Source organism: Bos indicus, chromosome 6, assembly GCF_029378745.1.
Source record: "Bos indicus isolate NIAB-ARS_2022 breed Sahiwal x Tharparkar chromosome 6, NIAB-ARS_B.indTharparkar_mat_pri_1.0, whole genome shotgun sequence".
NCBI lineage: Eukaryota > Metazoa > Chordata > Mammalia > Artiodactyla > Bovidae > Bos > Bos indicus.
Genome location: NC_091765.1, coordinates 44,039,660 through 44,062,034, shown reverse-complemented (window position 1 = coordinate 44,062,034; position 22,375 = coordinate 44,039,660).

Genomic DNA, 22,375 nt, shown 5'->3' with positions numbered 1-22,375 from the left:
GGAAAAACCATAGCCTTGACTAGATGGACTTTTATCTGCTTTTTTAATATGCTGTCTAGGTTGGTCATAACTTTCCTTCCAAGGAGTAATCATCTTTTAATTTCATGGCTTAGATCACCATCTGCAGTGATTTTGGAGCCCCCCAAAATAAAGTCAACTACTGTTTCCACTGTTTCCCCATCTATGCACCATGAAGTGATGGGACTGGATGCCATGATCTTTGTTTTCTGAATGTTGAGCTTTAAGCCAACTTTTTCACTATCCTGTTTCACTTTCATCAAGAGGCTCTTTAGTTCTTCTTTGCTTTCTGCCATAAGTGTGGTGTCATCTGCATATCTGAGGTTATTGATATTTCTCCTGGCAATCTTGATTCCAGCTTGTGCTTCTTCCAGCCCAGTGTTTCTCATGATGTACTCTGCATAGAAGTTAAATAAGTAGGGTGACAATATACAGCCTTGATGTACTCCTTTTCCTATTTGGAACTAGTGTGTTGCTCTATGTCTAGTTCTAACTGTTGCTTCCTGACCTGCATACAGGTTTCTCAAGATAAAAGTCTGGTATGATATAAATCAAATCCCTTACAACTATACAGTGGAAGTGACAAATGGATTCAAGGGATTAGATCTGATAGAGTGCCTGAAGAACTATGGACAGAGGTTCATGACATTGCACAGGAGAAAAGGATCAAGACCATTCCCAAGAAAAAGAAATGCAAAAAGGAAAAATGGTTGTCTAAGGAGGTCTTACAAAGAGCTGTAAATAGAAGAGAAGTGAAAAGCATGGGAGAAAAGGAAAGATAAACCCATTTGAATGCAGAGTTCCAAGGAATAGCAAGGAGAGATAAGAAAGCCTTCCTCAGTGATCAGTGCAAAGAAATAGAGGAAAACAATAGGCTGGGAAGGACTAGAGATCATTTTGAGAAAATTAGAGATACCAAGGGAATATTTCATGCAAAGATGGGCACAATAAAGGACAGAAATGGTATGGACCTAACAGAAGCAGAAGATATTAAGAAGAGGTGGCAAGAATACACAGAAGAACTATACAAAAAAAGATCTTCATAACCCAGACAATCACTATGGTGTGATCACTCACCTAGAGCTAGGCATCCTGGAATGCAGTCAAGTGGGCCTTAGGAAGCATCACTACAAACAAAGCTAGTGGAGGTGATGGAATTCCAGTTGAGCTATTTCAAATCCTAAAAGATGATGCTGTGAAAGTGCTCCACTCAATATGCCAGCAAATTTGGAAAACTCAGCAGTGGTCACAGGACTGGAAAAGGTGTTTTCATTCCAATCCCAAAGAAAGGCAATGCCAAAGAATGCTGAAACTACCACATAATAGCACTTATCTCACATGCTGGCAAAGTAATGCTCAAAATTCTCCAAGCCAGGCTTAAACAGTAAATGAACTGTGAACTTCCAGACGTTCGAGCTGGATTTAGAAAAGGCAGAGGAGCCAGAGATCAAATTGCCAACATCTGTTGAATCATTGAAAAAGCACGGCAGTTTCAGAAAAAAATCTATTTCTGCTTTGTTGACTGTGCCAAACCCTTTGACTGTGTGGATCACCACAAACTGTGGAAAATTCTTTAAGAGATTGGAATACCAGACCACCTGACCTGCCTTCTGAGAAATCTGGATGTAGGTCAAGAAGCAACAGTTAGAGCTGGACATGAAACAACAGACTGAGTCCAAATTGGGAAAGGAGTACATCTTCACTGTATATTGTCACCCTGCTTATTTAACTTACATGCAGAGTACACCATGAGAAAAGCTGGACTGGAGGAAGCACAAGCTGGAATCAAGATTGCCGGGAGAAATATCAATAACCTCAGATATGCAGGTGACACCACCCTTATGGCAGAAAGTGAAGAGGAACTCAAAAGCCTCTTGATGAAAGTGAAAGAGGAGAGTGAAAAAGTTGGCTTAAAGCTCAACATTCAGAAAACTAAGATCATGGCATCTGGTCTCAACAGTTCAGTTCAGTTCAGTCATTCAGTCATGTCCGACTCTTTGTGACCCCATGGACTACAGCATGCCAGGCCTCCCTGTCCATCACCAACTCCTGGAGTTTACTCAAACCTCATGTCCATTGAGTTGGTGATGCCATCCAACGATCTCAATATCTGTCGTCCCCTTCTCCTCCTGCCTCGATCTTTCCCAGCATCAGGGTCTTTTCAAGTGAGTACGTTTTTCGCATCAGGTGACCCAGGTATTGGAACTTCAGCTTCAGCATCAGTCCTTCCAATGAATATTCAGGACTGATTTCCTTTAGGATGGACTGGTTGGATCTCCTTGCAATCCAAGGGACTTTCAAGAGTATTCTCCAACACCACATTTCAAAAGCATCAATTCTTTGGCACTCAGGTTTCTTTATAGTCCAACTCTCATATCCATACATGATTACTGGAAGACCCATAGGTTTGACTGGACAGACTTCTATTGACAAAGTAATGTCTCTGCTTTGTAATAAGCTGTCTAGGCTGGTCATAACTTTTCTTCCAAGGAGCAAGTGTCCTTTAATTTCAAGGCTGCATTCACCATTTGCAGTGATTTTGGAGCCCCCAAAAATAAAGTCTGTCACTATTTCCCCATCTATTTCCCATGAAGTGATCTGACCGGATGCCATGATCTTAGTTTTCTGAATGTTGAGCTTTAGGCCAACTTTTTCACTCTCCTTTTGCACTTTCATCAAGTGGCTCTTTATTTCTTCTTCACTTTCTGCCATAAGTGTGGTGTCATCTGCATATCTGAGGTTATTGATATTTCTCCTGGCAATCTGATTCCAGCCTGTGCTCATGCAGTCCAGCGTTTCTCATGATGTACTCTGCATAGAAGTTAAATAAGCAGGTTGACAATATACAGCCTTGATGTTCTTTTCCTATTTGGAACCAGTCCATTGTTCCATGCACAGTTGTAACTGCTGCCTCCTGACCTGCATACAGATTTCTCAAGAGGTAGGTCGGGTGGTCTGGTGTTCCCATCTCTTTCAGAATTTTCCAGTTTATTGTGATCCACACAGTCAAAGGCTTTGGTATAGTCAATAAAGCAGATGTTGATGTTTTTCTGGAATTCTCTTGCTTTTTTCAATGATCCAGTGGATGTTGGCAATTTGACCTTTGGTTCCTCTGCCTTTTCTAAAGCCAGCTTGAGCATTTGGAAGTCCACGGTTCACATATTGTTGAAGCCTGGCTTGGAGAATTTTGAGCATTACTTTACTAGCGTGTGAGATGAGTGCAATTGTGCAGTCGTTTGAACATTCTTTGGCATTGTGTTTCTTTGGGATTGTAATGAAAACTGACCTTTTCCAGTCCTGTGGCCACTGGTGAGTTTTCCAAATTTGCTGGCATATTGAGTGGAACACTTTCACAGCATCATCTTTTAGGATTTGAAATAGCTCAACTGGAATTCCATCTCCTCTACTAGCTTTGTTCATAGTGATACTTCCTAAGGCCCACCTGACTTCACATTCCAGGATGTCTGGCTCTAGGTGAGTGATCACACCATCGTGATTATCTGGGTCATGAAGATCTTTTTTATATAGTTCTTCTGTGTATTCTTGCCACCTCTTAATATCTTCTGCTTCTGTTAGGTCCATACCATTTCTGTCCTTTTTTTGTGCCCATCTTTGCATGAAATATTCCCTTGGTATCTCTAATTTTCTTGAAGAGATTTATAGTCTTTCCCATTCTATTATTTTCCTCTATTTCTTTGCACTGATCACTGAGAAAGGCTTTCTTATCTCTCCTTGCTATTCCTTGGAACTCTGCATTCAAATGGGTATATCTTTCATATTCTCCTTTGCTTTTTGTTTATCTTCTTTTCTCAGTTATTTGTAAGGCCTCCTCAGATAGCCATTTTGCTTTTTTGCATTTCTTTTTCTTGGGGATGGTCTTGATCCTTGTTTCCAGTACAATGTCACGAACCTCTGTCCATAGTTTTCAGGCACTTTATCTATCAGATCTAGTCCCTTAAATCTGTTTCTCACTTCCACTGTATAATCATAAGGGATTTGATTTAGGTCATACCTGAATGGTTTAGTGGTTTTCCCCTACTTTCTTCAATTTAAGTCTGAATTTGGCAATAAGGAGTTCATGATCTGAGCCATAGTCAGCTCCTGGTCCTGTTTGTGCTGACTGTATAGAGCTTTTCCACCTTTGGCTGCCAAGAATATAATGAATCTTATTTTGGTGTTGACCATCTGGTGATATCCATGGATAGAGTCTTCTCTTGTTGTTGGAAGAGGGTGTTAGTGTTCTCTTGGGAAATCTCTACTAGTCTCTGCCCTGCTTCATTCTGTACTCCACGGCCAATTTTGCCTGTTACTCCAGGTGTTTCTTGACTTCCTACTTCTGCATTCCAGTCCCATATAATGAAACAGACATCTTTTTTGATTGTTAGTTCTATAAAGTCTTGTAGGTCTTCATAGAACTGTTCAGCTTCTTCAGCATTACTGGTTGGGGCATAAACTTGGATTACTGTGATATTGAATGGTTTGCCTTGGAAATGAACAGAGATCTTTCTGTCGTTTTTGAGATTGCATCCAAGTACTGCATTTCAGACTCTTTTGTTGACCATGATGGCTACTTCATTTCTTTTAAGGGATTCTTGCCCACAGTAGTAGATAATAATGGTCATCTGAGTTAAATTCACCCATTCCAGTCCGTTTTAGTTTGCTGATTCCTAAAATGTCATTGTTCATTCTTGCCTTCTCCTGTTTGACCACTTCCAGTTTGCCTTGATTCATGGACCTAATATTCCAGGTTCCCATGCAGTATTGCTCTTTATAGCATCAGACCTTGCTTCCATCACCAGTCACATCCACAGCTGGGTGTCATTTTTGCTTTGGCTCCATCTCTTCATTCTTTCTGGAGTTACTTCTCCACTGATCTCCAGTAGCATATTGGGCACCTACCGATCTGGGAAGTTTATCTTTCAGTGTCCTATCTTTTTCCTTTTCATACTGTTCATGGGGTCTCAAGGCAAGAATATTGAAGCATTTTGCCATTTCCTTCTCCAGTGGACCACATTTTGTCAGAATTTTCTACCATGACCCATCTGTCTTGGGTTGGCCTACATGGCATGGCTCATAGTTTCATTGAGCTAGACAAGGCTGTGGTCCATGTGATCAGATTGGTTAGTTTTCTGTGATTGTGGTTTTCAGTCTGTCTGCCCTCTGATGGAGAAGGATAAGAGGCTTATGGAAGCTTCCTGATAGGAGTGATTGAGGGGGAAACTGGGTCTTGTTGTGATGGGTGGGGCCATGCTCAGTAAATATTTAATCCAATTTTCTGGTGATGGGTGGAGCTGTGTTCCCTCCCTGCTATTTTCCTGGGTCCAAACTATGGTGGAAGTAATGAAGATAATGGCAACCTCCTTCAAAAGATCGCATACATGTACTGCTACATTCAGTGCCCCCAACCCTGCAGCAGGCCACCACAGACCCACACCTCTGCTGGAGACTGCAGGACACTCACAGGCAAGTCTGGGTCAGTCTCTTGTGGGGTCACTGCTCCTTTCTCCTGGGTCTTAGTACACACAAGATTCAGTCTGTACCCTCCAAGAGATTATTTCCCAGTCCTGTGTAAGTTCTGGGGGCTCTGTGGTGGGGTTAATGGTGGTCTTCTCCAAGAGGACTTATGCCATGCCCAAGTCTGTTGCACCCAGAGCCACTGTCCCTGTGGCAGTCCACTGCTGTCCCACACCTCCACAGGAGACGCTCAAACACAGTCTGTCTCAGTCTCTGTGGGTTCCCTGGGTCCTGGTGCACCCAAGGTTTGTTTGAGCCTTCTGAGCATCTCTGACAGAAATGGGGTTTGATTCTAAACATGAATTCGCCCCTCTTCCTGTCTTACTGGGGCTTCTCTTTTGCCCTTGGGTGTGGGGTATCTCCTCACAGCTGCTCTAGTGCCTATCATCTTACTGGGGTTTCTCTGCACTTGGACATGGGGTATCTCCTCATGACTGCTCCAGCAAAGCACAGCCACCACTCCTGACCTTGGACATAGGGTATCTCCTCATGGCTGCTCCTGGTCCCATCACTTCATGGCAAATAGATGGGGAAACAGTGGAAACAGTGACTGACTTTATTTTGGGGGGCTCCAAAATCACTGCAGATGGTGACTGCAGCCATGAAATTAAAAGACACTTACTCCTTGGAAGGAAAGTTATGACCAACCTAGACAGCATATTTAAAAACAGAGACATTACTTTGGCAACAAAGGTCCCTCTAGTTTTCAAAGGTTGAAAAGTCAAAGCTATGGTTTTTCCAGTAGTTATGTATGGATGTGAGAGTTCGACTATAAAGAAAGCTGAGGGCTGAAGAATTGATACTTTTGAACTGTGGTGTTGGAGAAGATTCTTGAGAGTCCCTTGGACTGCAAGGAGACCCAATCAGTCCATCCTGAAGGAAATCAGTCCTCAATATTCATTGGAAGGACTGATGGTGAAGCTGAAACTCCAATACTTTGGCCACATGATGCGAAGAGTTGACTCATTTGAAAAGACCCTGATGCTGGGAAAGATTTAAGGCAGGAGGAGAAGGGGATGACATAGGGTGAGATGGTTGGATGGCATCACCAACTTGATGGACATAAGTTTGAGTAAACTGTAGGAGTTGGTGATGGACAGGGAGGCCTGGCGTGCTGCAGTCCATGGGGTTGCAAAGAGCTGGGCACGACTGAGCAACTGAACTGAACTGGTGACCTATTTAGTATTGTCCATCCAAAACAAAGAAGAAAATTATACTCAACCTAGTTGGCATTAATAGGGTGCACACATGACTTCCTAACCTGGGATCCATGTTTCACTGTAACTTCAGGAGTAGATGTCTTGTGGACTCCAAAAAGGCTATGGAAAAATTTGTATACAGTCAAATTTTTTGAGAAACAGTGGATAGTTAGTTTCATACAACTTTCAAAGTGATCCATGATCAAAAATTTAATTTTGAAAGATTGAGGAGCACTGTAATAGTTGTGAATAAATGATCCTCAAAAGATGAAATAATGAGAATATGATTCTTTGGGATTACAGTGAAAGGAAATTTTTTACATTTGTAAAAAAAGACAATAAGTTAAAAAGTACTAATAACCAGAATATATAAAGAACTGTCAAAACTCAATAAGGAAACAATCAACCCAATCTAAAAAGCAGCAAAGCATCTGATCTTACAGTTAATTTGAGAAAATATATAAATGCCAAACATATGAAAAGAAGTTTAAAAGCATTAGCTATTAGAAACATGCAAATCAGAACTACAAAGCAATACCACAGCATAATTAATAAAATGGCTCATTTTAAAAAGGGGGGGACAATAACAAATGTCAGTGATGATGTGGAGAAACTAGAATTCTAATATATTGATGGTATAACTTCAAAATGGTATAACCCTTTATAAATTTGTATGGTAGTTTCCTATGAATTTCAATATACAACTCATGAATATGTCCTTTGGTATTTACTGTAGTGGCTTTATTCATAATTGCTCAAACATAAAACAACTCAAATATCTACCAGCTGGCAAGTGGTTAAACAAATTGTGGTGTACCATACAGCAAATCACTATAATAAATAGTTTATTCAGCAATAAAAAAGGAATGAAATACTAAAACATCGAATAGAAATGATAACTCTCAAAAGCTTTATGCTAATTGAAAGAAGCCAGACTCAAAAGGCTACAATACTTTATAATTCCTCTTACATAACATATTAGAAAAGGTAAAACTAAGAAGACACACATTAGGTCAGAGGCTGTCAAGGGCTGGAAGTGAGGAAAGGCTGTTTTTCACCCAGGGACACAAGGGAACATTTTGGGGATAGCTTCCCAGGTGGTGATAGTGGTAGAGGACTCACCTCCTAATGCAGAAGATGTAAGAGATGTGGGTTTGATCCCTGGGTCAGGAAGATCTCCTGGAGAAGGGCATGGCAACCCACTCCAGTATTCTTGCCTGGAGAATCCCATGGACAGAGCAGCCTGGGAGGCTATGGTCCATAAGGTCACACAGAGTCAGACATGACTAAAGTGACTTAGTGCACATATAAGTTTATCAAAATGCATAGAACTGTCACCTATAAAATAATACATTTTATTGTTTTTTAAATTACGCCTCAATGTATGTAGAAAACACAGACCACAAAGCTTTGAAAAAAAGTGCTCTTGAAGAAGTATGATGACATAATTGTATAAATGGGTGAATTATTTTCTCCTTAGCACCACCTTTCACATAGAACTTATTCCCTTTGATCCAGTCACTTCCTCAATTACATATGCAAAGCACAGAATCCCCTAAGGTTTTTACTGAGAAGAGCTCTGGGAGAAGATCTCCATGTGGTAACAGTGGGAGAAAGAATCCTACCAGCAAAATGAAAATCAATGGACAACATCTGGACCACTCCCTACCCAATCTTTTTACCAACTTATTTTCTACTAAAACTTTAGATTGTATTAATAATGGAGTCCATTGTCTGACAGCATTATGCTCAAATGCAAACTTTTGCCCCAGGGAGATATAATCAAATTAGTTCTTACCATTTCTATTTCACCTAGGAGAAAATAACAGTGGAGATGAATTTATTAGACTTTTGTATACCAGTTGGAATACATGCAAAGGAGGGGTGTTTGTTTTAAAATAATGAGAGAAGAGCTTTCGTTTCTTGAGGTCAAAGCATAAATGGAACACATATGAGGCTTTGCCCAAATGAGTCACAGTATGAAGGAGCTGGATACATGAGAAAAGAACAAATACAGATAATGAACAAGAGACAGTGAATTTGTGAATATAAGTCTTCCATTTATATCTCTGGAGTTGAATTAAAATGAATTGAGTTGAATTGAATCAAATAAAGATGAACTGATAGCTTCAACTTAAGAGGAAAGAAAAAATTCTGGGTCAAAGCCACTAAGAGTAGGTTGTGTTTATCATGGAAACTGAAGACCCCACTCTAAGCATGTCTCTAGCACCTAAATGTGATTCAAGCTTGCCTTCTAAAAATGTTGTCTCCAAATATTATTGATGATAGTGATGGTGGGGTGCCTAATAGACCAAAATGCTGCTGTTTATGACAATATGCTGCCAAGGCAGTATCTCATTAATAGCTCATATGCTCCTACATAAAATCAGTAGCAGTAAGATTGTACTTAATTTACCTGAAACTCCACATGTAATAGTTTAACACACCCAAAAAGCTACGTGTGTGCTAAGTCACCTTAGTCGTGTCTGACTCTTTGTGACTCTACAGACTGTAGCCCTCCAGGCTCCTCTGTCCATGGAATTCTCCAGGCAAGAATACTGGAGTGGGTTGACATTTCCTTCTCCAGGGGATCTACCAAACCCAGGGATTGATCTACCCAACCCAGGGACTGAACCCACGTCTCTTCAGTTCAGTTCAGTTCAGTCGCTTAGTTGTGTCCAACACTTTGCAACCCCATGAATCGCAGCACGCCAGGCCTCCCTGTCCATCACCAACTCCCGGAGTTCACCCAAACTCATGTCCATCGAGTCGGTGATGCCATCCAGCCATCTCATCCTCCGTCGTCCCCTTCTCCTCCTGCCCCCAATCTCTCCCAGTATCAGAGTCTTTTCCAATGAGTCAACTCTTTGCATGAGGTGGCCAAAGTACTGGAGTTTCAGCTTCAACATCAGTCTTTCCAAAGAACACCAAGGACTCATCTCCTTCAGAATGGACTGGTTGTATCTCCTTGCAGCCCAAGGGACTCTCAAGAGTCTTCTCCAACACCACAGTTCAAAAGCATCAATTCTTTGGCGCTCAGCTTTCTTCACAGTCCAACTCTCACATCCATATATGACCACTGGAAAAACCATAGCCTTGACTAGATGGACCTTTGTTGGCAAAGTAATGTCTCTGCTTTTGAATATGCTGTCTAGGTTGGTCATAAGTTTCCTTCCAAGGAGTAAGCATCTTTTAATTTCATGGCTGCAATCTTAGTTTTCCTGAATTGGCAAGTGGGTTCTTTACCACTAGCACCACCTGGGAAGCCCTCCAAGAAGCTACTGCTGCTGCTAAGTCACTTCAGTCGTGTCTGACTCTGTGTGACCCCATAGACACAGCCCACCAGGTTCCTCCATCCCAAGAAGCTACAGCCACTGTTAAACAGAGTGTGACTCCTTGCAGTGTAGTTTCTGATGCAAAAGTAACTCTTTCCACAAAAGAAGCAGAATGAAATGCTGTCCCACCACTGCTATGCAATGATAAAACAGGAGTGCAGGGAGGAGAGAAGAGAAGAAGATGGAAAGGGAGAAGGACAAAGGACAATATATAGAAAGAGTTGGTAATGAAGCTATTACCTGGATAGAAATAGTATCTAGTCAGAATTTTCCAAAATACACTGGAGGGAGAACAAACTTCAAAAATACTGTAGATAAAGAAGTCACCAAGGAACATTAATTGACAGGAGCCCATCAAATGCCTCCATACTGACACTGAAACCAAGCACCACACAAGGGCCAATAAGTTCCAGGGCAAGACATACCAAGCAAATTCTCTAGCAACAAAGGAAGACAGCCCTGAGCTTCAAGATACAGGCTGCCCAAAGTCACCCCAAAACTATAGACATCTCATAACTCATTACTGGACATTTCATTGCACTCCAGAGAGAAGAAATACAGCTCCACCCACCAGAACACTGACACAAGCTTCCCTAACCAGGAAACCTTGACAAGCCACCTGTACAAACCCACACACAGTGAGGAAACGCCACAATAAAGAGAACTCCACAAACTGCCAGAATACAGAAAGGACACCCCAAACTCAGCAATTTAAACAAGATGAAGAGACAGAGGAATACTCAGCAGATAAAGAAACAGGATAAATGCCCACCAAACCAAACAAAAGAGGAAGAGATAGGGAATCTACCTGATAAAGAATTCCGAATAATGATAGTGAAATTGATCCAAAATCTTGAAACTAAAATGGAATCACAGATAAATAGCCTGGAGACAAGGATTGAGAAGATGCAAGAAAGGTTTAACAAGGACCTAGAAGAAATAAAAAAGAGTCAATATATAATGAATAATGCAATAAATGAAATTAAAAACACTCTGGAGGCAACAAATAGTAGAATAACAGAGGCAGAAGATAGGATTAGTGAATTAGAAGATAGAATGGTAGAAATAAATGAATCAGAGAGGATAAAAGAAAAACGAATTAAAAGAAATGAGGACAATCTCAGAGACCTCCAGGACAATATTAAACGCTACAACATTCGAATCATAGGGGTTCCAGAAGAAGAAGACAAAAAGAAAGACCATGAGAAAATACTTGAGGAGATAATAGTGGAAAACTTCCCTAAAATGGGGAAGGAAATAATCACCCAAGTCCAAGAAACCCAGAGAGTCCCAAACAGGATAAACCCAAGGCGAAACACCCCAAGACACATATTAATCAAATTAACAAAGATCAAACACAAAGAACAAATATTAAAAGCAGCAAGGGAAAAACAACAAATAACACACAAGGGAATTCCGATAAGGATAACAGCTGATCTTTCAATAGAAACTCTTCAAGCCAGGAGGGAATGGCAAGACATACTTAAAATGATGAAAGAAAATAACCTACAGCCCAGATTATTGTACCCAGCAAGGATCTCATTCAAGTATGAAGGAGAAATCAAAAGCTTTTCAGACAAGCAAAAACTGAGAGAATTCTGCACCACCAAACCAGCTCTCCAACAAATACTAAAGGATATTCTCTAGACAGGAAACACAAAAACGGCATATAAACTCGAACCCAAAACAATAAAGTAAATGGCAACGGGATCATACTTATCAGTAATTACCTTAAACGTAAATGGGTTGAATGCCCCAACCAAAAGACAAAGACTGGCTGAATGGATACAAAAACAAGACCCCTACATATGTTGTCTACAAGAGACCCACCTCAAAACAGGGGACACATACAGACTGAAAGTGAAGGGCTGGAAAAAGATTTTCCATGCAAATACGGACCAAAAGAAAGCAGGAGTAGCAATACTCATATCAGATAAAATAGACTTTAAAACAAAGGCTGTGAAAAGAGACAAAGAAGGTCACTACATAATGATCAAAGGATCAATCCAAGAAGAAGATATAACAATTATAAATATATATGCACCCAACACGGGAGCACCGCAGTACGTAAGACAAATGCTAACAAGTATGAAAGGAGAAATTAACAATAACACAATAATAGTGGGAGACTTTAATACCCCACTTACACCTATGGATAGATCAACTAAACAGAAAATTAACAAGGAAACACAAACTTTAAATGATACAATAGACCAGTTAGACCTAATTGATATCTATAGGACATTTCATCCCAAAACAATGAATTTCACCTTTTCCTCAAGCGCACATGGAACCTTCTCCAGGATAGATCACATCCTGGGCCATAAAGCTAGCCTTGGTAAATTCAAAAAAATAGAAATCATTCCAAGCATTTTTTCTGACCACAATGCAGTAAGATTAGATCTCAATTACAGGAGAAAAACTATTAAAAATTCCAACATATGGAGGCTGAACAACACGCTGCTGAATAACCAACAAATCACAGAAGAAATCAAAATTTGCATAGAAATGAATGAAAATGAAAACACATCAACCCAAAACCTGTGGGACACGGTAAAAGCAGTCCTAAGGGGAAAGTTCATAGCAATACAGGCACACCTCAAGAAACAAGAAAAAAAGTCAAATAAATAACCTAACTCTACACCTAAAGCAACTAGAAAAGGAAGAAATGAAGAACCCCAGGGTTAGTAGAAGGAAAGAAATCTTAAAAATTAGAGCAGAAATAAATGCAAAAGAAACAAAAGAGACCATAGCAAAAATCAACAAAACCAAAAGCTGGTTCTTTGAAAGGATAAATAAAATTGACAAACCATTAGCCAGACTCATCAAGAAACAAAGGGAGAAAAATCAAATCAACAAAATTAGAAACGAAAATGGAGAGATCACAACAGACAACATAGAAATACAAAGGATCATAAGAGACTACTATCAACAATTATATGCCAATAAAATGGACAACGTGGAAGAAATGGACAAATTCTTAGAAAAGTACAACTTTCCAAAACTCGACCAGGAAGAAATAGAAAATCTTAACAGACCCATCACAAGCATGGAAATTGAAACTGTAATCAAAAATCTTACAGCAAACAAAAGCCCCGGTCTAGATGGCTTCACAGCTGAATTCTACCAAAAATTTAGAGAAGAGCTAACACCTATCCTGCTCAAACTCTTCCAAAAAATTGCAGAGGAAGGTAAACTTCCAAACTCATTCTATGAGGCCACCATCACCCTAATACCAAAACCTGACAAAGATCCCACAAAAAAAGAAAACTACAGGCCAATATCACTGATGAACATAGATGCAAAAATCCTTAACAAAATTCTAGCAATCAGAATCCAACAACACATTAAAAAGATCATACACCATGATCAAGTGGGCTTTATCCCAGGGATGCAAGGATTCTTCAATATCCGCAAATCAATCAATGTAATACACCACATTAACAAATTGAAAAATAAAAACCGTATGATTATCTCAATAGATGCAGAGAAAGCCTTTGACAAAATTCAACATCCATTTATGATAAAAACTCTCCAGAAAGCAGGAATAGAAGGAACATACCTCAACATAATAAAAGCTATATATGACAAACCCACAGCAAACATTATCCTCAATGGTGAAAAATTGAAAGCATTTCCTCTAAAGTCAGGAACAAGACAAGGGTGCCCACTTTCACCATTACTATTCAACATAGTTTTGGAAGTTTTGGCCACAGCAATCAGAGCAGAAAAAGAAATAAAAGGAATCCAAAATGGAAAAGAAGAAGTAAAACTCTCACTATTTGCAGATGACATGATCCTCTACATAGAAAACCCTAAAGACTCCACCAGAAAATTACTAGAAATAATCAGTGACTATAGTAAAGTTGCAGGATATAAAATCAACACACAGAAATCCCTTGCATTCCTATACACAAATAATGAGAAAACAGAAAGAGAAATTAAGGAAACAATTCCATTCACCATTGCAATGGAAAGAATAAAATACTTAGGAATATATCTACCTAAAGAAACTAAAGACCTATATATAGAAAACTATAAAACACTGGTGAAAGAAATCAAAGAGGACACTAATAGATGGAGAAATATACCATGTTCATGGATTGGAAGAATCAATATAGTGAAAATGAGTATACTACCCAAAGCAATTTATAGATTCAATGCAATCCCTATCAAGCTACCAACAGTATTCTTCACAGAGCTAGAACAAATAATTTCACAATTTGTATGGAAATACAAAAAACCTCGAATAGCCGAAGCGATCTTGAGAAAGAAGAATGGAACTGGAGGAATCAACCTACCTGACTTCAGGCTCTACTACAAAGCCACAGTTATCAAGACAGTATGGTACTGGCACAAAGACAGAAATATAGATCAATGGAATAAAATAGAAAGCCCAGAGATAAATCCACGCACATATGGACAACTTATCTTTGACAAAGGAGGCAAGAATATACAATGGATTAAAGATAATCTCTTTAACAAGTGGTGCTGGGAAATCTGGTCAACCACTTGTAAAAGAATGAAACTAGACCACTTTCTAACACCATACACAAAAATAAACTCAAAATGGATTAAAGATCTAAACGTAAGACCAGAAACTATAAAACTCCTAGAGGAGAACATAGGCAAAACACTCTCTGACATACATCACAGCAGGATCGTCTATGACCCACCTCCCAGAATATTGGAAATAAAAGCAAAAATAAACAAATGGGACCTAATTAACCTTAAAAGCTTCTGCACATCAAAGGAAACTATTAGCAAGTTGAAAAGACAGCCTTCAGAATGGGAGAAAATAATAGCAAATGAAGCAACTGACAAACAACTAATCTCAAAAATATACAAGCAACTCCTACAGCTCAACTCCAGAAAAATAAAAGACCCAATCAAAAAATGGGCCAAAGAACGAAATAGACATTTCTCCAAAGAAGACATACAGATGGCTAACAAACACATGAAAAGATGCTCAACATCACTCATTACCAGAGAAATGCAAATCAAAACCACTATGAGGTACCATTTCACACCAGTCAGAATGGCTGCGATCCAAAAGTCTACAAATAATAAATGCTGGAGAGGGTGTGGAGAAAAGGGAACCCTCTTACACTGTTGGTGGGAATGCAAACTAGTACAGCCACTATGGAGAACAGTGTGGAAACTGGAAATAGAACTGCCTTATGATCCAGCAATCCCACTGCTGGGCATACACACTGAGGAAACCAGAAGGGAAAGAGACACGTGTACCCCAATGTTCATCGCAGCACTGTTTATAATAGCCAGGACATGGAAGCAACCTAGATGTCCATCAGCAGATGAATGGATAAGAAAGCAGTGGTACATATACACAATGGAGTATTACTCAGCCATTACAAAGAATACATTTGAATCAGTTCTAATGAGGTGGATGAAACTGGAACCTATTTTACAGAGTGAAGTAAGCCAGAAGGAAAAACATAAATACAGTATACTAACGCATATATATGGAATTTAGAAAGATGGTAACAATAACCCGGTGTATGAGACAGCAAAAGAGACACTGATGTATAGAACAGTCTTATGGACTCTGTGGGAGAGGGAGAGGGTGGGAAGATTTGGGAGAATGACATTGAAACATGTAAAATATCATGTAAGAAACGAGTTGCCAGTCCAGGTTCGATGCACGATACTGGATGCTTGGGGCTAGTGCACTGGGACGACCCAGGGGGATGGTATGGGGAGGGAGGAGGGAGGAGGGTTCAGGATGGGGAACACATGTATACCTGTGGCAGATTCATTTTGATATTTGGCAAAACTAATACAATTATGTAAAGTTTAAAAATAAAATAAAATTAAAAAAATAAAAATAAAAACACTGTAGAAGGAGACGTAAAGTTTTCAAGCAAAAGCTCTAAAAAAAAAAAAAAAAAGAAGTCAATGGTCAAAGTGAAACCTAACAACTAAAACTTGAAAGTAGTGCAGATTGAGAAAAGCAACTTGAACAGAAAAGAATTTGATTGTAAGAAAGGGACAACTGAACACAGACTGCCGGAGGATGATGGCCACCCAATTCTCAACATTGAGGACCAGCAGAACACAAGCTCAGCTAGCCATGCACAAATCTGTACTGGACTGAACTGCAGCCAGTCAAGGGCTTTCATCACTGTCTTGGGAAGGGAAACTTGGAAATTAAAGTAATTCTTTCATTCTTATACTTGAAACTGAAAACATTAGCCACTGGTTATATAAAGTAGTAGAAAGAAAGCAGATAATCACTGTTCACATATTATCTCCTGAGAAAATGGAAAGTTTCCATTACAGTTCCTACTCCATGAAGTTAGAGTCTTTTAAATGACCACTTTTGCTATCTTTATATGATCTTGAATTAAAGAATCCTGCCAGATATTGTACATAAGCACCACACCTTAGTTGACCACAAGACCAGGTAAGTAGCCCACGACTGAGTACTGCTTTTAAGAAACCTTATTTCTGTTTCTTTGTCTTCCATGTTACTGATTCTGGTGAAAGCTGAAAATCTTGCTGAAACATTTCTGCAGGGATGAAGACAGATTCAAATCAAAGGAAATATTGCTTTTGATTAGATCCAGTCTTTCTGCATTACTACTAGTATTTTTTTCTCTTTGGAGATAATTTTAGAAATGTCTTTAAAACCTTTATTCTGATGTTGTTGGTTCTATGATCATGTTTCACTTGCATTTTTTTTCTAAGACGAGTATATAGGCATACACACATATGCACACACACGCACACACACACACACACACACACATGCAAAATATAAATAGCCATTTGCTTTCCATATGATTTGAGTGGCAATAAAAGACCATTTTCTTTTGGTGTCAAAGTCAACTTCCCTTTAACCTACTTTGAGTTCCAAAAATGTCACTAAGTACCAGGCAGCTTGGAAGAAAAGCTATGAACAACCTAGACAGCAAATTAAAAAGCAGAGACATTACTGTCCCAACAAAGGTCTGTCTAGTCAAAGCTATGGTTTTTCCGGTAGTCATGTATGGATGTGAGACTTGGACCATAAAGAGGGCTGAGAGTCAAAGAATTGATGCTTTTGAACTGTGGTGTTGGAGAAGACTCTTGAGAGTCCCTTGGACTACAAGGAGATCCAACCAGTTCATCCTAAAGGAAATCAGTCCTGAATATTCATTGGAAGGACTAATGTTGAAGCTGAAACTCCAATAGTTTGGCCACCTGGTTCAAAGAACTGACTTATTTGAAAAGACCCTGATTCTGGGAAAGATTGAATGGGGCAGAAGAAGGGGACGACAGAGGATGAGATGGTTGGATGGCATCACCGACTCAATGGACATGAGTTTGAGTGTGCTCCGAGAGTTGGTGATGGACAGGGAAGCCTGGTGTGCTGCAGTCCATGGGGTGGCAAAGAGTCGGACATGACTGAGCAACTGAACTAACTGACCAGCAGAAATCCTTCCTGTTACAGTATTCTATTTAGAAATCTTTTGTTCTAATAAAAAGAATTTTTTCTTTTTTTGAAATAAGATGCTCTGGCACAGTGAAAGATGACAGGTTTAGAGATAGGAAAATATAGACAATGCCTGAAGTCCTACCCTAACTGTTCATGTAGACATGACGAATTGCATACTTTTGGTCAGCTATGACCTCATATGAAAGATTATGCTACTGAATAAAATTAGGGTTTCTGAAATTTGACTGATAAAAATCATTACATGGAGTGCTACTTAAATGGTAGTTCTCCAAACTCCACTCCAAACTCATCTCCTTGAACTTTATGGACTAGGGACCAGAGAATTATTTAATACTCACTGTAACCCTGCACTCCATCCTTGTTTCTCATGAACTGACAACTTGGGGAAATGTCATATCAGGTTACTTCTAAAGCCCACCCTGCTCCAGTTGTTGGCTGAAACCAAATAAAAGCCACAGGACCAACTCACCATTAGCTTACTTTGTTACCCATAGTTTTTCAGTTATCACCAAATGGAACAGGGTCTTGAAATAAGGCCTAGGATGGGTAACTTCTGATGAGCAAACAGTTTGGTACAGTAGGAGGCCCAGATGTCAGGTGCGACTGGAGAAACTTGGATAAGTTGTAGATAGATTGAGGGCCTCAGGGATAAATTTGGGGCTGAGAAAAAAAAAAACTGTGAATGTGTACATTATCTTTGAATATATATATATATATATATATGTGAATCAAGAAGAAACAGACTAAGTGTGCAAATTATAGATACATTTATAGAGATTGCTAAAAATGGTAGTGTAGATCTATATTTATTGAAATGGAGAGATGCACAAGATGGATTTCTAAGTGAAAAATAGATGTGTCTCATAGGTCTCATTTAAAAAAATATATATTCTTTTTGAATTTGAAGACTCTACATTTGAAGTACCAGTGAATTTCTCTGAGTGGTGGATATAGTTGATTTTTATATATTATTTCCCTTTTTATATAACTGTTTTTTATACAATGAGAATTCAATATTTTACAATCACAAACAGCAATCAAGCTATTTCATTACAATAAGAGAGAGAGCAGTTTGCATAGGAGAGGTGAGGATGCTGGTTGCTAGACGCAGGAAGTGACCAAAGAGAGCAGGTGTGAGAAGGAGTTAAATGGAAAGCAAGAAATCAGCCCTGGGCTGTAGAGGAAAGGGAAATTAAAGAGGAGAGGCAAGAATGGCTAAGGCAGGGCAAGTCTGCATTCTCCTAGGTTCTTATCAGTACTCTTAGCAAGTTAGTCCAGATTACAGCTTGTGCTTTGTTCTGTTCTGTGGCTCCTGATGACCCTTTGGGTCAGTACAGCAGGGATAATTGTAGTGCTCAGGTCATATTAGATTGTTTAAGAATTAACTCTTCTGTTGCCAGTTGCCAGCCTGCAAGCTTGCCTGGGGCCACTTGCTCCATAGAGCAATGTATTTATTTCTGATGTACAACCCAGGATTGCAGGGTTGACTAGCAGCGTAGAGGGAAGGCAAGGGGATGGAGGCTATTTATAGCAGAAAGCAACAAAGGTTTCCTTTCTTTCCTTTACCACGAGTTTTATTTCTCTGAATCTCTGCCCATGTTGTGTAGAAATCAAAAGGGCAAGAGAACAAGTTTTTCAGAGCTGGTTGGAAAGTTCCAGGGCTCTGTTTTTAGAGCAAATCTGCCAGCTTCCGAGGAAGTTGCAACCACCCTCAGATTCTAAATCAGCTTGATGGCGGTACAAATAGATGCAAATGAGGGTCAAATCAATTTCCATAATGAACAGCACAAGCAGAGCGGACTCCTCTCCACCTGACTCAAAATTACTAGAAAATTCAATGAGGGGCAGGGAAAAAAAAAAAAAAGCAAATAAAGGGAATGAAAATACCCTATTGACTTGAAGACTATTGTCCTATGAATTTGGGGAATGAAATCTGTGAGGTCTAAGAGTAACTCTAAGCTTTATTCCGGAAGCTCGTCCAGAAATGGATGGGTCCAGCATAGCTCTCTTGAGGATACATGTGTATATATACATATATATATATCTATTTTTTTTTTTTTCTTTTGCCATGTTTCATCCTTCCCCATTCTAAGACTCCACTTCATATCATACCCTAGTTGGACTTTTATTTTTCCTTTATGGCAGCTTTATTGAGATAATTTACCTACCATAAAATTCATGCTTTTAAAACATATAATTCAGTGGCTTTTAATATATTCACAGAGTTGTACAACAATTGCCACTAATTCTGTAACCCATCATCACTCCAAAAAGAAACCCACACTCATTAGCAGTCAGTCCCCATTTTCTTCTCTCCCAGTCCCTGGCGACTATTAATCTACTTCTAGTTTCTATGGGTTTGCTGTTTTGGAGATTTCTTGTTAGTGAAATTGTACAATATGTGGCCTTTTGTGACTGGCTTCTTTCACTTGGCATAATGTTTCAAGGTTCATCTGTGTTGTAACATGTATCAATACTTTATTCCTTTTTATGGAGGTTGGCCTTTTTAGGCAGAACCAACACGAGGGCTATAAACCTCCATGTCTCAGAGGGCTGCAGTGAGCTCCACTTATTTCATGGAAAACCATATGAATTTGGAGATAATAGTAACATGACCTAACCTTATTACTTTTCCATTAAGTCTTTGCCCACTGTGTTTAACTCTGGATTTGGCTGCATTTCAGAAATTAGCTTCTTGTCATTCATCTAATATTGGGCTGGGTTGACTTCCATTTATAATGAACAGGTATTTTTATGAGCCACAATGCAGAGGCATTCATTTCCAAAGACTATTTTGGAACTTCTGGCACAGCCTATGTCACTGCATATGGTTGACTTGCATCTATGAAAGAGATGGGAGTCGCTAGAACTATAATACATATGGGCCATTGACTGAACCATCTGAGGAATTTTTAATTGGTGTGAATATGGAATGCAATAATTTATATGGATCCATTACTTTTATATGCTTAAGTACATGGAAAGAACTAATTGAATGGGTTTTATTTTCTGGAAGGTCCTGAATGTCTTTGGATAATCCAAATTTTCTTTGCGGAAGAAAGTATACTTCCATGCAAGTCATTATCTTTAAGACACATTTATCAAATGCTTCCCTTATGGCTGCCCATACTTTGAAGCAATGTGGTTTCCATCGGTAATCATGCACAGCAAACCTTCTGCTTTTGACTACTCAGCCAACAGAAACTCACATTTACCCAGCAAATGTACAGGCAGATGGTAGGATAAAAACTGAGGTTCTTCATGATGTCTCTGAGGCATGGCTTAAATGTGTTGGGGAACAGAGGAGTCAAGTTTAACCTTAGGTTGTGTTTATGGGATTCAGCCATAGTAGGGCATGCTTGACAAATGAATGGAAAGAGCATGCCAGACATCTGTTTTTCACCACAAAGGAGACGTCTCCTGAGACAGACCTCATTTATTCCCAGGCTGATCAGGGATCCTAACATGGGATAGGAGTGCTGCTGGGGTGGATTTGGTATTCTATAGGAAACCCAAAGTCATGAAATGTACTAAAACTCTGGAGGAAGAATGCCATTATTTTAGATTAACACAATGCCACAAAGAAGATGCCAAATTCATAGAATTTTTCTCTCTGATATAAAAAAAATGAGACATCAAAGAGATTTTGCTCTCATGTCAGGCATTTTTGGCTCTGTTCCTAGACACATGGGCTTCAGGTTCAATGTACCTGGGACCTTGGGAGGGAAAGTTTGAGGAGTACTAAGTAGAATGACTTTTTCTTAGAAACGGAGAGAGAAAGACAAATGGGCTGTATCTGGTCATCTGAGTCTGCTATTGGAAAGGGAGTAAGAATGATTCTAGTAGAAGAATCCCTAGTCATTCAGATTTTACCCTATAACCTCTACTTCCCCCACACTAAAAACCTTGTAAAATATTGAGCCTCAAGACAAAACCTTTTTTGTGTCTATGTCACAAGTGTAACACAGCAGATGGTGGCAAAGTATTCTCTCTCCACATTGGCAAGGAACTCAGTGCTGCTTTGGCACAGCATGAGCGGTTGCACACTGGAAACTCCAAGGATTCAGGTGTCAGGGGGCTGTGGGATGACTGCATTTATAGATGGCAGTGTCCTCTGAGGCAGTGCTCAGAGGGTAGGAGGGCGGAAGAGGGTCAGAGGGTGGGGTGACATCATTTCTGGCTCCAGTGGAATTGATGAGGAAGAGACACACATCTTCCTGCATGGATCTACCATGGTCACACTCTATCTTCACATCTAAAAGGCCCTATTTTCCCTTCCTATGCTCCTTATCGGGTGAAGGTTGGGCGGTCATTCATAGGTACATCGGGGATGCCCCGTGTGATGCTCAGAATATTTATGTGAGATTATGCCTTCAGGGGCCTGGAAGTCTGCAATAGTAGGTTTGGCTGGAAGCCAGAGAAATAATAATCATGATTGGAACCATAAAAATAACAGCCATTGAGTGTACTATGTACTGGGCCCCAAGCCACGTGCTTTACATTCTGTATCCCTTTCAGTCCTCACAATAATTCTTTGAGTTAAATATGTTTTATTATGTCCATGGTACAGTTGAGGAAACTGAAGCATCATCAGTCAGATTTACCTGTAAGGGATGATGTCACAGTTCAAATCCAAGTTTATTCTTTACTTCTACCCTACATTCTTTGCCTCCATATTTTATTACCTCTCAAGTTATTATTGTAAGATTACTATAATAAGGTTATTATATTACTCAGTTTTACCCAGTCATATGTTGCCTGTGTGAGCATTTAGCAACAACAATATATTTCTTGGGGATCCTGTTAAAAAAGTTTTGATTTATATTCTTAAAGATACAGCTATGGATATA